The sequence below is a fragment of the Lucilia sericata genome, unplaced genomic scaffold (genome assembly GCF_015586225.1).
Source record: "Lucilia sericata isolate MDLA Ls3-8-SP2 unplaced genomic scaffold, ASM1558622v1 Contig000812F_arrow, whole genome shotgun sequence".
NCBI classification, from domain to species: domain Eukaryota; kingdom Metazoa; phylum Arthropoda; class Insecta; order Diptera; family Calliphoridae; genus Lucilia; species Lucilia sericata.
Window position 1 is genome coordinate 99,327 of NW_023994804.1, and position 15,837 is coordinate 115,163.

Sequence of the window (15,837 nt, forward strand, 5' to 3'; positions counted from 1 at the left end):
TTTACATCCAATTAAAAATGATCTGGTAACACACTATTGTTAAACGAGTGAGAAAAAACCACTCAATTTCGGTGGCGTATTTTTTTTCAAACAAATTAGTACACTGCGAGAGTGAGAACAAACAAAAGAGAGAGTTGTGTTTTCCGCTTTTTAAATTAAAAAAGTTAGAACGCAAAAGCAAAATTGCATTAAAATACTTAACGCGTAAACATCACACAAGAGCAAAAGGGACAACAATAGTGGAAAAACCGAATGCAATTGGAAGAATGAACAGCACAAAACAAAATCAAAGAAATAATTATATCGAACGTCGGCTAGACAACAATGAAAACGAGCATTGTAAATTCACTCAAGAAAAGTTAATGGTGGTGTACGTTTCGTTAGAAATTTGTAGCGCAAGTTGTTAAAAAAGTAAAATAATTTTAAATTAATTATTTAAAAACACACACTAAAAAAAGAAGCAAACACAAATAATATACATCTAGCAAAAAGGAATACAAAGTAAATTATTTATTTATGAAGGTTTACATAAAATTGTTATACAAAATCTACAAAAAATAATTAAAAAAAAGAAAGAAAAACCCAAAAAGAGTGTTGTATATTTGCCAAAATCTCCTCTCTAATAGTCTATTGATAAATACAGTGTTTTTTACAACCAACAACAACAAATGCAAAAAATACAATTTTAATTAGGAAGAGAAAAAATATAATAATATAAAGTGTATTTTATTATATTTATTAAATCATTTTCTAATTTGTTGAATTTATTAAAACACAGTGGATTTTAAACAAAGTGAGTGTCAGACAAATAGCCAGACAAACGTTTAAAATAAAAAGGCGACTTGCATTAGAAGAAAAAAATAACAAAAAAAGGAAATTTTTCATAAATTTAAATAAATCTAAAAAAAAAGTACGAAAAAAGAATTTCAAACAAATTTTATTAAACAAGTGCAAAACAGTGATATTTTTTTTTTAAACAAAAGCAAAGTTTTAAAATCCCTGAACAAATAATTAATGAGGAAATAAAACAGATTTATTCAAATTCTTAATAAAATTTTCGAAAAGAAAAGCAATTTAACAATAAATAAACAAACAAATAAAAAATAAACCAAGTGATATCGACTTTTTATTATTATTATTTTATTGATGTCGTCGTTGTCTTTTCTGTAAAATTAAAAAAATACAGCCCAAGTAAATACATAAAAAAAAAGTATTTAAACAGCAACATCAAATAAAAAAAGGTAAATTTTTTATTTTTCTTTTTGTTATTTCTGTCTGTCTTCTATTCATTTAGTTGTTTTTTATTTTATTCATTCAGTAGAAAACATTCTGCAGTAAAAATACAATAGAACAAACAGTAAAAAAAAAAACAACAACCAATAAGGAAAAAAAGTGTGTTCAATTCATTAATTGAATTTAAATAGTTTTAATATTTTGCAAATTGATTTTACACCACATGCTGATGGATAGTTAGATTATTGGAAAAGGAAGGGAGGAGGTAAACTTAAAAGGGTACGGCAAAAAGTACTTTTTTCATAATAAGAAAAATAGTTGTAAACGTAATCGAAGAGACAGTTGGCGGGGGATTTGTTTCTGCTGCTGCTGAGTAACGATAAATACATTTTTTCCAGTTTCATACAGCAACAACAACCGGCAAAATAATTTTGCACAACTTTTCGTATGTGTTTGTGTATTTGTTTTCTGTTCGCGGCCGTTTTTTGCAATTTAGTTTTTCATGATTTTTACTACTTTAATCATTATATTTGTTGTTGTTACTTTAATTTTTATAAACCCCACCGAATGGCAAAAATCCACATACATTCGCACAAATACTCATAAAATATGATTTTTTTTCCTTGAGTCGTCCGTCTTCGCCTTCGTCTTGTAAATTTTTCTGCAATTTTCGTCTCGTTGGAATTGATTTTCTTTTTTACATGTTTTTTTTTTGTATTTCTTATTCTTGTTTTTTTATATTTTGTGTATTTTGCGTTAATTCTTGTATTTCTATTGTGTATATGTTTTCTTCTCGCCTCGTTGTTGTGTTCTTTTTTTACGTTTGTCACGTTTTTATACTCTTACGTTCTTTTTATTCAACTTTTTTTTTCTCGTTCTCATCGTCTCATTTTGAGTTCCGCAAGTCAGTACACTCCAGCAGTGTTGTCAACGCTTTGTCAAAGATAGTTTTTTTTTCTTTATTATTAATGCTATGTGTTATGTTAAATTTTTATGCTAGAATTTAATTTTGAAGCACTGAGTGTGATTAACAAAAATATGTTAATATGATATTGCACAAAGTATTTGTCACTAGATATTGTAAAAAATAGAAGTCTATCGGCGAATTAGGAAATTCGATAGCTATAGAAATGTCAATAGTTTTAAAAGATTAAAAATGTCATAGTTTGCCCCTTTTAATTTTCAGTAATAGTCAGAAAAAGTTATGTATAAATACGAGGGATGTTCGAATCTCGGTTAAAAATGTTAATTTCAAATTGTCTATGAAAAGCAAATAAAAATATTAATAATTTTTATCTAAATTTTGAGAGCAAAATTTTGTGCGAGATACTGAATGCGAGCGAATAAATTTTAACTAAAGTGTACATTATAGTCTTAAGGAGTCTAATCCTTACTATAAACTAATCTTCACAATATTTTGTAATGTAATTACTTAAATAGCTATCTATCAAGAATACTGATGTTAGTTTTATGACCATCAAAGTAATTTGATATCCAATATCTTAATATTGAACATTCAAACGATTAAAAATATCGATATCGAGGACGTTTAAACGAGAGCTAGGGACCGATATTGGCCATTTTAAATGCAAAACCAATATTTCCGAAGTATTCATTTAAATTTTTCATTTTAAATTTTTTGTAAGCGTCACAAACGGCGCAAGTTACAAGCACAAAAGTTTAGGATGCCTTGACGTGTAAAATGCTTAAAGGTGGAAGTACACAATACGCGTTAAGGTTGTAGCGCGTTTAACGCTTTTCGATATTTTCGCGATTGACAGGTTGCAATTTACATCCGCGTCATTTTGATCTTTCTTTTAATGTTTTTTTCTTTCATTGTTAGTGAAATTTATATTACCCTGATCAGCTGCCGGCGCTTCAAAAGTTGAAAGTTGCTGAACATTTCGCGGTAGACGTGTTACAAAATACAGTGTGTAACTTGTTAAATGGAAATACAGTATTTCAACTTTTTTTGACAGAAGCCTATAATGCATTGCGCGTACAACGCGTGTTATGTACTTCCACCTTAAAGTAGATTTAATTTCGACTTTTGTAAGCGTCACAAATGGCGCACGAACATAGCAGCTGATTTTGAATAAATTAAAAATAAAAAAGTTTAAAATAAGTAAAAGTTGTAGAAAAACTCAAAGTTCTTCATAAATAAAACGCATGTAACTTAAAGCGTAGAATGCGAAGAAGTTATAAAAAGCAAGCAAGGCTTTGACGCGAAAACGCGTAGTATGGACTTCTAGCTTAAAAATATTGTATATGTCTTATTCAAAGTTATTGATGAAAGGGTTATTGAACAAATTTTGTTATAAAAATTTGTTCATTCGACTGTTTTCAATCCAATAAATCATTAATATTATGACAAAGAATTAAGATTTTAAATTAAAACTCAGAAAATTATATTAAATGGTACATTCGCTATTTTCAAGTCGAATTAGTTACGTTTACGGTGGCAATGAAATTATATGGTTAGAGGTATATCTTCATTCATAAAAGACGTTTTATTCGAATTGTAAATTCTAGGATATTCAATCTATCTACCGTCCTTCAGACAACCGAATACTTTTGGTCGATTGATTGTTCGAATCTTATATAACTGTTGATATAAGAATTAATAAAAACTAGTTAGTTTTTTTGTTTAATTAATTAATCTAAATTTCTACTTTTTAATGTTCTTAACTAAAAAATCGTAAGTGTTATTAAAATTTACTGCAAACAAACTTGCTAATAACGAATTCTAGGTTATTATGAGCAATTGTTTATGTTCCGATATTTTGGAAAATATTTTCATAAAAAAAATATCTCTTATAACGAACTCGGTTCATTCCTTCAAGTACAATTTCCTTCATACAATTTTTCTTTTTTTATGACGAACTTCAAAATTATGTGTTTTTTTTTTTTTTTTGCAAAGAATATTAAATGAATTTATAATTTATATTCATTTCATTTCGTGAAATGCTATTTTATTTTTGGAGCTACAAAAACTTCACCCGTTTTATTACGAACTTCTCATATAACGAACAAATTTGACTGGACCCCAAGAGTTCGTTATAAACTAGTTGAACGATTGGGAAAATCGTTCCCACGATAATTGGAATTTCACTCCGACGCGAGTCATACTCGGCCAATGATTGTCAACTCAACAACAGCTGTATCAACCCAATTGACACAACAGCTACTATTGCGAATAACGCTTTCTAATGCACATTCGTGATTCGATTAGACTATTCAATGACATGTCATTTCATTTTCGTTGTTTTGTAAACTGTTTGAATACTTGTCGTTAGAACATAGCATACGTGTATTTGTAATGGTATACGCACAATTGGGACGAACGACGAATTTCGTATAGCACGACGAACTAGTCGACAACAATTCGTTGCGTAAATTCGTCGAATGGAACACAATCAAATTATTCGTACTGTGAATTCGTTTCAAAATTTTTTTGTTCGAAATTGCTAAAACTATATTTTTGTGAATATCCCCAATTTTGAGATTATTTTAACAGCTTCAAAATTGTTTCGAACATTACTTCGAATTTTCGATCTTAATTTTAAATATTCCAACATAGCATTGTATTGTCATCAAGTGTACTCCAGAATGCCAATTTTCAGACAATTCGGGCTACGAGAACTGGTTTTAATGGCTTTAAAAATTTTTCGAACTTATGTTCGAATTTTCGAAAATTTTATTTTTAGTTTTTATGACCCAGAGATTATTTTGAGAGCATACAAAATTTTTCGAACATAACCTCGAATTTTCGAATACAATTTCGAATATTCGAACATAATACTGTATTGTCATTAGCTGTAATCACAACCGCCAAATTTCAGCAAAATCGGGCTACCGGAATTGGTCTTAAAACAATTTTCCCCAATTAATTCGTCGTTCATCTGCGTAAGAAATAGAAATAAACCTATCGCATAGTTCGTTACATACGACGAATTTCGTCATACGCAATGATTGTGTACATTTTCATATACCCAAGTGTGTTCTATTTCTGACGACGAATATTCGTTCCGAAAAATTCGTCGTTCGTCCCAATTGTGCGTATACTATAAATCCTATAGAATTGTTAATGAATACAAATATTGGTGAATGTTATCCCTTTCACGCACAGAACTAAACCGCGTAACTTTTTATGGATATGACTTCTCTACACACTTTATTTTGACGTATATTGATAATTTTTGATGAAAAATCGAAAAAAGTGTTTTCGAAGGATATCGCAGGATATTATCCTTGTTAGCATGTAGTGCCATCATATTCTAAAAAATAACTTGGTTTTCTTTGGAAATAACTATTTACTGTAGCTGTGAACGTGAAAGAGTTATAGAATTTGTTAACTTTTTACGAGGCAATTTAATAAAATTTTAAATAAAAATATAGATTATTTAATTGTAATTATTTTGTTTTTCTTAAGTTAAAGTCAAATAATTTTAATATTTTACCCTCTTTGAATACAATTGATTACAGTTATCCCGTCAAAACCTACTATGAAGTAAACACATCCCTTTAATAAATGCTCTTGTAAATTGTGTTTATGCCTTAATTTTCGAGCTTCTCAAAGACAAAAAGGGTTGACTACGTTCCAGCTAGCGTTATTTTTCTTTAATTCTCCCTGTGTATAATTTACTTTTGCATGTCTCTACTCTCGTACTCCTTTTTTTATTGTAATCGAATTCTTGTATTTTGATTTCTGTTTGTTTTCAATACATACCTACGAAGTTGTTGTTGCTGTTGGCTGGTATAGTCGATTTTTTTTTGTATTGTTATTAGATGAGCGAAAGAGAGAACGAAATGAGAGAGTAGTGGTATTTTTTGAGTTGCTTGTTTTTCATACATTTTTTTCCAGTAATTGAATGAAATTTATCGACTAATAAGATGCAAAAATAAATACAAAAATAAAAAACAACAACAACTGCAAATTGTTCAAATAGAATTGTCGCATGAATCTTAAAAAATATATTTAACTTAAAATAAAACAAATAAATATCAAAGGTAAATTGTGAAAAATTGTCCAATACAGAAACTTTAAAGAATTAATACTTTTTTTAAGTGTTAGTGGCAAATAATTTAAGGTGATTGATTGTCATGTAATTGTATTTAGGTAATTATTGCTAACTATTTATACATATTATTAAATATTTATTAATTTGTAATTGATGAGTTTATCTGAAATAATTGAAATGTTGTGTATAACATCAAAAGTTCAAAAATATATTAACATGATTGATTGTTTCAGTTAAATATGTAGTAATAATATTGAATGTTTTTTAAAATATTAAATACTCAATCTACATTTATCGTTTAAACGGTTGATTTTCTGACGGCTAAAATATTTTTTTTTGTATAAAAACTTTCAATACCTACTTATAGAGCTATATCGTGATCTATAGACTTTAGTCTGTACTAGATAGTTTTCTCTTTGATTTTCGAAGATTTAAAAATTTTTAGAATGTTTTCTTCAAAGTTTTATTGAAGAATCTTTGGAATATTATTCTATCAATAACTTTTGTATGTAATGTATTCTCAGTAAGTTTCTTTGCAACAAGTACTAGTCATTATACACTACACCACTATAGTGGGGTGGGTATTATGCTTTTGTTCTGATGTTTATAACACCTAAAAATACTAATTCTACATCCACCTTAAAGTAACACTTTCTGAGACGATTTAACTATGTCTGTCAGTCCAACTGCCGGTCCTTCGTCTCAGAATCACTTTCTGAGACGATTTAACTATGTCTATCAGTCCAACTGTCGGTCCTTCGTCTCAGAATCACTTTCTAAGACGATTTAACTATGTCTGTCAGTCCAACTGTCGGTCCTTCTGTATACATTTGGAAGGTTATACACATTCGGACGTGCCTGATTGCATACCAGATGCCGAATATGTAGGAAACTTTGAAACACTGATCTTGGTCAAGCGGAACATTAGAGCAAATACCAGTAGGAATCCGTTGTTACACGGATGGCTCCAAATATATCACCGTTTACCTAATCATAGCACAAGCTTCCAGGCAGAAGTCCGAGCAATAATGGAATGTGTAAATTGGGCTAGAATAAATGGGACTCCCACAGGGCTTTATATATTTACCGACAGACAGAAGGCAATTAAGACGATATCAGGTGATAGAATTAAATCTAAGATCGTATTAGATTGTAAGAAAGCTTAACTGAATATTCTCCCAGAGGTAAGGTTTACATCATATGGCTACCAGGCCACTAGGGAGTAGTCGGCAACGAAAAGGCGAATGTAATAGCTTGAAAGGGAAGGGAGCTCGTTGTAGTTAACCTGACGAACGCAAAACCATTCGACGCAAAAAAAGCTGAATTAAAAATATGGGTGAGAGAATCTCATTAGGCCTCTTGGAATAATGAAACGGTGGGTAGAACCACAAAGATCCTATGGGGTGACCCTGATGAGAACAAGACGAGAAATCTCCTCAAAATGAGCAAATATGAAGTTAGTATGATGGTACGTATTCTGAGTGTATATACAGGATTATGAGCACATCTATACAAAATTGTTTGAGCGTATTCAGACTAATGTAGAGCAAGTGGAGAGGACAGTGAAACTCTGGAGCACTTTTTTTTGCCACTGTCAGGCATTCGTCGAAGTTGATCGAACTGTCTTGGCAATAACATTCCTGACTAACACTGACTGGAAAATTCTTAGGAAATTCTAGTAAACTGATTTTCTGAACATTGACAAATAATATATTTAGCAGTCTTTTTTATGAAAAGGAGCGCAAAGCAGGCCCGATAGTGGCCTAGATGTATTCCTTTGGATTCGATGTAGTATACATCCCCCTATCAACCTAACCTAACTTAACCTAACCATTCCTTGGAAATTTTGTATGTGTATAAGTTAAATCATTTAAAATGAAATCAATTTTAAATGAGAAATAAACTGCAAAAATTAAAAAATATTTGAGAAAAACTTCAGCACAGGAGGATAATCAGACCTTTTGGTATATCGATTTTGTCTTAACATATTTTATTTTTCATACTTTTTTATATAACAGTAAATAATTTATATAGATTTTTTCACATTACTATAAATGTATTTCAGCCTTAAAAATATCCATAAAAAATTCTTTTAAATTGTGTAATATTTTTAACCACAAAAGTCGTTCATGCTCATAAGAAATATTTTATTTTACGTTAATGTTTCGTTAAGGTTTCTTTAATTTTTTTTTTGCAGTTTTCTTTTTGTCAGATTTAAAATTATAATTTGCCATGTTGTTCTAATTTTATTGAAAATTCTTTCACTAAGTACATATAAACAAAATTAGCATTTAGACCCCGCTTCTATTTATAAATATTTATGCACATTTACATTAACATGCATATTCAAATTCAAATCTTATTTGCAAACCAACAAAAAACAAACGTACTAGATAATAAGTAAAAATGAAATACCAAATGCAAAATCAAATGAAAATGAAATAGTCGTAATAATAATGTATACCAAATAAATAACAACAACAACAAAAATAAATTTTTAACAAAACTAATGACAATTTTTAAAAGAAAAGTAACAACAGCAAGAAAAAATTTAAACAGAAAATAATGTATGCATAAATAAAGAAGTCTAGGAATCTGTCTGTTCTGTTGTTGGCTATCGACAAAGACTTAATTAACATAAATTCTTAGAGATGCACAGCAGCAGCAACAGCCTTTGCTTTCTCTACATTTTTTTTTAAATTTATTTCATTTACACTTTATTCTCTTTTATGGACTAAACACAAATAGACATGGACGAACGGTTGGATGTACAAACTGATAGATATTTATTTAAAACTAATGCACTTTTATGTATGAAGATACTCTAGCATTTTCATTTTACATCTATTTAATATATTTAAAGATTCTTCCTTGGGTTGCTGTAAATACATTAAATATTATAAAGATTTTCTAGATGCAAATGGTTGTCTGCTGTGGCAAAGAAGCACAAGTTATAGCAATTGCAAAATACGAATATATATTTATTCTATTTCGTCTTAATCTTGTAAAAATTCATATTTGTTTTTTTCTATATTTTTTGTACTTATGTATTTCATTTCATTTCTTATTTTATTTTCATTTCTTTAATATTCATATGATTTTAATAAGTATAAAGAGTGACAATTATGTCTATATGGATTTAGAAAACAATTTCTATTACTTTTCAATTTTGCCGTTGTGTCTGTGTGTCTAATGATACATACTGTGGTCCACAATAGTAACGATATATCGATTAATAAAAGCGAAACAAAAAAATATAATTTCTATTATGTTATCTCCATATTGGTGTTAGTGCAATCCCAGAGAAAAGAGGTGCTACCAATAGATCTAATCTGCCGGCAGTATAAACTGGTGATGATCAAATGTATCTTCGGTCTTTCCATAGAATTATTTGACATTGGGTCTAACCAGAACACCAGATAATCAGGTACTACGGGTGGCTAGTTGTTCGCAGGACTTTATCCTGGCTGGTCATTCAGTTGAGGTTCCGTTGGGATACATGTAGCGTAGATTACTGTACGGTTACTGCTTCTGTAACTGTTCCTAGATTCTAGAAACGGATAAGATGATGTGGATAATAATGAGGATAATAATAGAGTTGTAATTACGGTGTAATGTTGGAATTGGTTGTGAGATGGAACATGTTGAGCTGGTCGTATTTCGGTGATTTTCCTTCATTGTTGTGTGTGGTAGAGTTTACACTAAAACGAACACAACTTAACATAATAGGTCCTTGTGGACACTGAAATAAATCATGTTGCCGAAACAACAGAGCCATCTCAGTATTGTGATTGCGCGGTTCAAAGAGGAACGCCCTTTGGTGAGTCTTTTAATGATTCCTCATAGCATCATAGTATTGGGCTTGCCTCAGCCCGAGTACATGAGCAAAGAGCGGTGCTGTTGCCGAGACAACAAATTCCCTGCAAAGAAGTAACTGTGGGACTAAGCGTTTGAAATGAGTTGTTGTCAAGTGTATATAATGTACATAGCTGTGGGGGTATGGGGCTATACCTAGACTGAATGTGTTGGATGTTTTTCTCAAAGAGTCTGTCGAATGAATGGGAAGTGTCCTGGATTGAATGTTGATGGATATAAGGTATCTTATACATACAGATGCCACTGAATTTTCCTTTCTTGTTCATACCAGATTTTCCACAATTCTCTGTGATTAAGAACAAGTGCTCGGTTTATTTGATGGATTCATATTTCGTTGTTCTACTGCTGAATCAACAGAGGCAATCGCATCTGTGTGATTGTAAACGAAAGTGATGTTTTTGCATTTCGAAAATTATGTAACGGGCAGCAATGGTGTGACAGTTCGAGTACTTGAGCAAAGTGATTGTGCTTAGAACGGGGGCGGTAGTGAGAGTATAACAAACTCTTTATGATCTGGACATAAGAATACATACAGTTCGATGTCATTTCGACAAAAAAAAGCTACTCGACTGCGAACAGGAGGGGCGAAGGCACTTATCGGCGATCTCTACTGCATGAGTAGTGATCATTCCCTGAGTACCGGTTCAAGAAAAACTTCTAATATAACCAGACCTGTTCGCCGTTTCTCAGATTATATCAGCCTTTTGAATTTCGCATGGCATATGTCTTTAAAAGCGATTTCTAATTGACATCGCAATTTAGTGGTGAAAAGATCGATTATTAGTTTATCATACTGGAAGGCAAACCGCGCTTACTATCAATAACCTAGCAGAAACTCACAACTACATACTTTTCAATGACTACTACATACCGTGTGCATTACTTTTAAGTAAACTTAAAATGACTTACATATTATCAGTATTATGATAGATAGAGAGGATCATTTCGAATCTAAAAGCAATGTTAACTGTATTAACAGTATTATAGAGGTAGAGATAGATATCTGTCGTGTCCGGATAAGAAATCCGCTAATTCTTAGTGATCTGTAGTGGAAACAAATTTATATGTTCACAAATCGCATATTTATTTGTGTCGTGAAAAAAATTAAACATTTTTTTAATAAAAAATTTTGTGTCCTGCCTTATGTGGATCACTGTATTTTTATGGCGATGCATTCAGGCATATTTGTACGTTGCATGTATCCGATGCGATAAGTATTTTTTCTTCATTTAAGCTTAACACATAAACATACACAAGTGCATAATATTCATACTAAGATATGAGTAAATAATCTTCTTTGTTTGTATATGTGTAAGAAGAAAATACAAAAAGAAATTCATTTTCTTTTTTTTTTTTTGCTTAAAAGAAAATTTCCACAAACAAACCAACAACGAATGCATTTTTTGTTGTTGTTGGCTGGTGGAATTGCACTTGAAGTGCTTTCTTCCACCATTTTTATATATATTTTTTGTTATAGTGTGATGAACATGTGTATGTATGTGTGTCAGTATTTGTTTATATGTATTTCGTTGTTTTTTTGCATCCGTGACGTCTCCTGCTCTTTAGTTGCTACTTACTGCTATTCTTGGTACTTTTACATTTTCGTGTTGTTGTTCTTGGTATATTTGTTGTATTCTTCTATAACATTTTCTTTATTGTTGGCAGTTGCGTCGTCTTGTCTTTAGATTCTATTCATTGCTGTAAAGCTTTGAATTGAATTGTGATTACATTTCATTGCCTCGCTGCGCACGAGTTGCCATTTGGTTTAATATTTAGTACGTTCCTACTTACTTACTTCGCTTACACACTGCACTCTGATGCACTGACACATACTTGCAAATATGCAAACATTTAGATACAATTGTATTAAAATCATATATGCATACATATGTCATATGTGTATGTTTAGGTAGCTAGCTGTATATCTACTTATAATATACACATATGCATATTGACTAACTAACTGTCTGAATAGCTGGCTCACTAGTTTAACTGGCGTTTTATCTGTCAGCCTGGTTCTATTCTATGGTAAAATTTCAATTCATACAGAGTATTTCTCACCCTCTGCTTTTCCGCCTTCTTTGGTATTCATTCATACACTTGTTTGCATTTGTGTGCGTTTGTATTTGTAACAGTGTCACTGCTATTTGCTCAGCAGTTTAATTGTCAACGTATCTGTTTTTTAAAGTAACATTTATTAATACTTTGGTTAACTTCATTGCAATGCAAAGATAAATCGTTTTTTCTTACAATAGCACCGATAATCTAGTGACTAGTCAATTGTTACCATAGCCTCCCCAAGTAATCTAAGGGGTAGTTACTTTGCACATAGTTTTTTTCCCATTTCTGTAAAACAATCTCGGAATAGTCATCCAGCACTGCTGGGCATTAATACCTGTATCACTTGGATGCATTTGTGTGCTTCTGAAGTATGTATGTTTCCATAAATACTTACATACATCTGTATTTACATACTTGCAAACATATACACATCTTTAGAATTTGCAATAGTAGCTCTCTGTGATATCTAATACTTGGTATGTTTTCACGTTTTCTCGCATGACTTTTTATTTTCTTCTTCTTCTTTGCCATAGTCGTCTAATACACACTTGATATTTTATGTCTTTTGTATTCTTGTTATTATTGTTGAGATATTTCTAGTTAGACATAGAGAAACGTGTATTCGTTCGTTCGTTCGTTCATTCGTACTTGTTAAAGTTCATATGCGTTACAAAAGGTGTTTGTTAATGGGCGATAATGTTTCTGTTTTCAAGTCCCAGTGGAAAAATCTTTGAAATGTTTTTACATTCAAGAGAATGAGTTTTATGGATCATGTAGATAATGGTTTAATTATTAAAATTTAAGATTTCTTTAAATACTTAATTTATTGTTTTGTACACTGTATTGTTGTAATTAGTTTTGAATAGGGGCTTGACATGATAAAGTGCTCTTCCTCGGGATATACATCAGACAAAATGTGTGCTTAACACAATCTGATTCTTAGTAGATCCTGCTGTGTGTGGTGTTCCATTGTAAAACATGCTTCTGCCGGCCCATGTACAAGCACTTTCCTCAAGTACACGAGCTTTGCTCAATCACTGGCTATTGCTGCCGAGTTGCTTAACTTCCGAGATGCAAAAATATCATCTTTACAACCACGCAGATAGGATGAGACAACAGCACCTAGAGAAATACAAAACCATCAAATAAAGCGATGACTTGTTCTTAGTCACAACGAACCTATTGTGGTAAATCTAGTATGAACAGAGTAAACCATGAACATACCCGAACATGGAAGGAAAATTCAAGGGTATCACTTGTATTCATCCGACACCACTCATAGAGAAAAACATCCGACACACTCAATCTAGGTATACGGATGGTTGAGACCCGCATACTCCTACATTCATTCCGTATTGACACCAACTCAATTCCAACGCTAAGTCCCACAGTCACTCCTTTGTGGGGTATCTGTTGTCTCGATAACAGCACCAAACTAATTATAGACTTTACAGTGTATCAGTCTTTCAAACAACATTCTCTTCCAGTAAATTTTGGTTTAAACCACAGCCACCACCCTGCATTTCGAAGTTATGGAACATTTTGGAAACCATGAGTCTATAATCGCTTCATTCCGAAGGATAGATTCGCAAGGACCTGGTACTGTATTAAATTAAGAAGATTTTGTGACTGCAATAGCAAGACAATCCAGCCTTTGCACCTTATATGTATATTGGAAACCATGAGTCTATGACCGCGTCATTCAGAAGGGCAGATTCGAAAGGACTTGGTGACTGTAATAGCAAGACAACCTCGCCTTTGCACCTTATAAAAAGTGAACAGATGTGATTTGATTTGTACCAAATTGTTGAATATCGGGTGGAACTACTTACAAAGGAAACCACCATCTCTTTCCAATGCACAATAAAAAGTTTAAGACACCACCGTTTTCCGATGGATTCCTGCAAAAAAATAAGGGTCATAAGGCCTTAGTCATTATACTTTCTGTATTACGTTTTCGCTAGAGTTTAGAGTACAAAATTACACCAAGAAATTTAGCGTCCTTTGACAACTCCAAAACTTTATCTTTCAGCTACTTTTCCAATAACAATCTAAAATTTTCAATGTTTATTCAACATTGAACACCGTTTCTAACTCCTCTTTTAATTTTCGATTTTGTTTAGCCACTTACTGTCATAAAGAATTTGCGCAGCTTCTGTTCAATTTTCAAAAATTCCCAAGGTTTGTTAAAAAAAACTATTTATGAAATTCATCTTTTACTCATTTTATGGCTTTAATATATTTGTGAAAATTTATTATTTGCTGTTTTGTACCGTTATGTGGAAGCCGCAACTAACGGTTGCATGTTGTATGTATTCTTCTAGTAGTTGTATTTATGAGTTGTAAGGTTCTCGCCCTCTCGAAATCTATGCTACTGATTTAATTTCTCATATACCTACTTACTACGTACATTCATATAAGTTTAACGCTGTTTGTTGTTGTGAATGTGAAGACTGGGATTGTGTAGTTAGTTTTGTTTTAGTGGATGGATGGAAAATGGATTTTCTATTATGCTACTTGAATGTTGTGTTGAATTGCTAAGATGGTAGAAAGAGGAGAAGGAGGCGATGGAATATATAGTTGATGTGTAGTTGTTGAGCATGTTAATGCCAACTAAGCAACCCAACAAACCAGCCATACAGAGAAACCTGGCTGGCTAGATTTGCTTGCCTTACATGGTTGCATCTTCTTCTTTGACTTCTTGTGGCATAAATATTTTGCACAAAAACAGACACACTCTTGTTTTTTGACTGATTGTCAGCTTTTTGAACAGACGCAGAGATAGACAGTCAGTAGGTCTGACATTTAGTATGACTGGCAGTATTATACGCCATGTCTGCATTAGTGGGAGCTTAGAGAGAGCGTCGTCGTCTCGGTTGGTGTCGGTTGGCGACTTAGTCGGTGTGAAGTAGATTTACTGCTTTGTTATTGCCTGCTTGTGTGATTCTCTTCTTTTTGTTGGAGTATTGCTTACATACCAATTCATTTGAAACTTCTATTGCAACAGAGTCTCGGGTATTGCAGTTTATGTTCATTGCCGTTTGTTCGTCTTTGTCGTCGTTGACGTCGTCTATTACTTTAGTTGGTTTTGGCGTGTCATGCCTACTTTATCCTCTTTGCCAAAGTAAAACTGTCTAAGCTGGAAACATGCATACATGCACACTTTGAGGTACATAGACACGTAAATACATGGAAGATTTTGTAGGCCAACGACTTTGTGTTGCAACAACACACAATTCAACAACGGCATCAACACTATTAACAACGACAACAACAGCAGCAGCAAGAAAGCCATAAACAACACCGTCAATATAATCTCTTCCCTCTCCATTGTCTCCTGCCCTGCTTCTTTCCACACCTCGTTTTTTTTTCAAGTTTTGTGTTGTTTGCTGTTGTTGTTGTAAGTCTGTGGTGGCAAACACCTCGTCTAACTTTACTTGGCTTAGACAACGACAGCAACAACAACACAATAAGAAAAACACATGAATGCAATTTCATCGCTTTAGAAATTGCATGTTTGTTTGTGTGTTGACCCTGTACACCACTTGTTATTGTGTTGTTGTTTTCTTTTGTTGTTTTTCCTTTTCTTTTTGTTATTTGATTTTCTATACAATGTTTTTTTTTTTTCTGGTTTTTCTTCTTTATC

At 32.0% G+C, this 15,837-nt stretch overlaps 1 protein-coding gene across 1 annotated transcript in view; it reads left to right on the top strand.

The window, feature by feature from the left end:
* The first annotated feature begins 323 nt into the window (after positions 1 to 323).
* The window catches only part of LOC119608246 (poly(rC)-binding protein 3-like), a 129,110-nt gene continuing 113,596 nt past the window's right edge, over positions 324 to 15,837 (top strand). Inside the window, 1 exon segment of the mRNA XM_037962574.1 lies at positions 324 to 1,241. The gene's annotated coding sequence lies outside the window, so the exon portion shown is untranslated.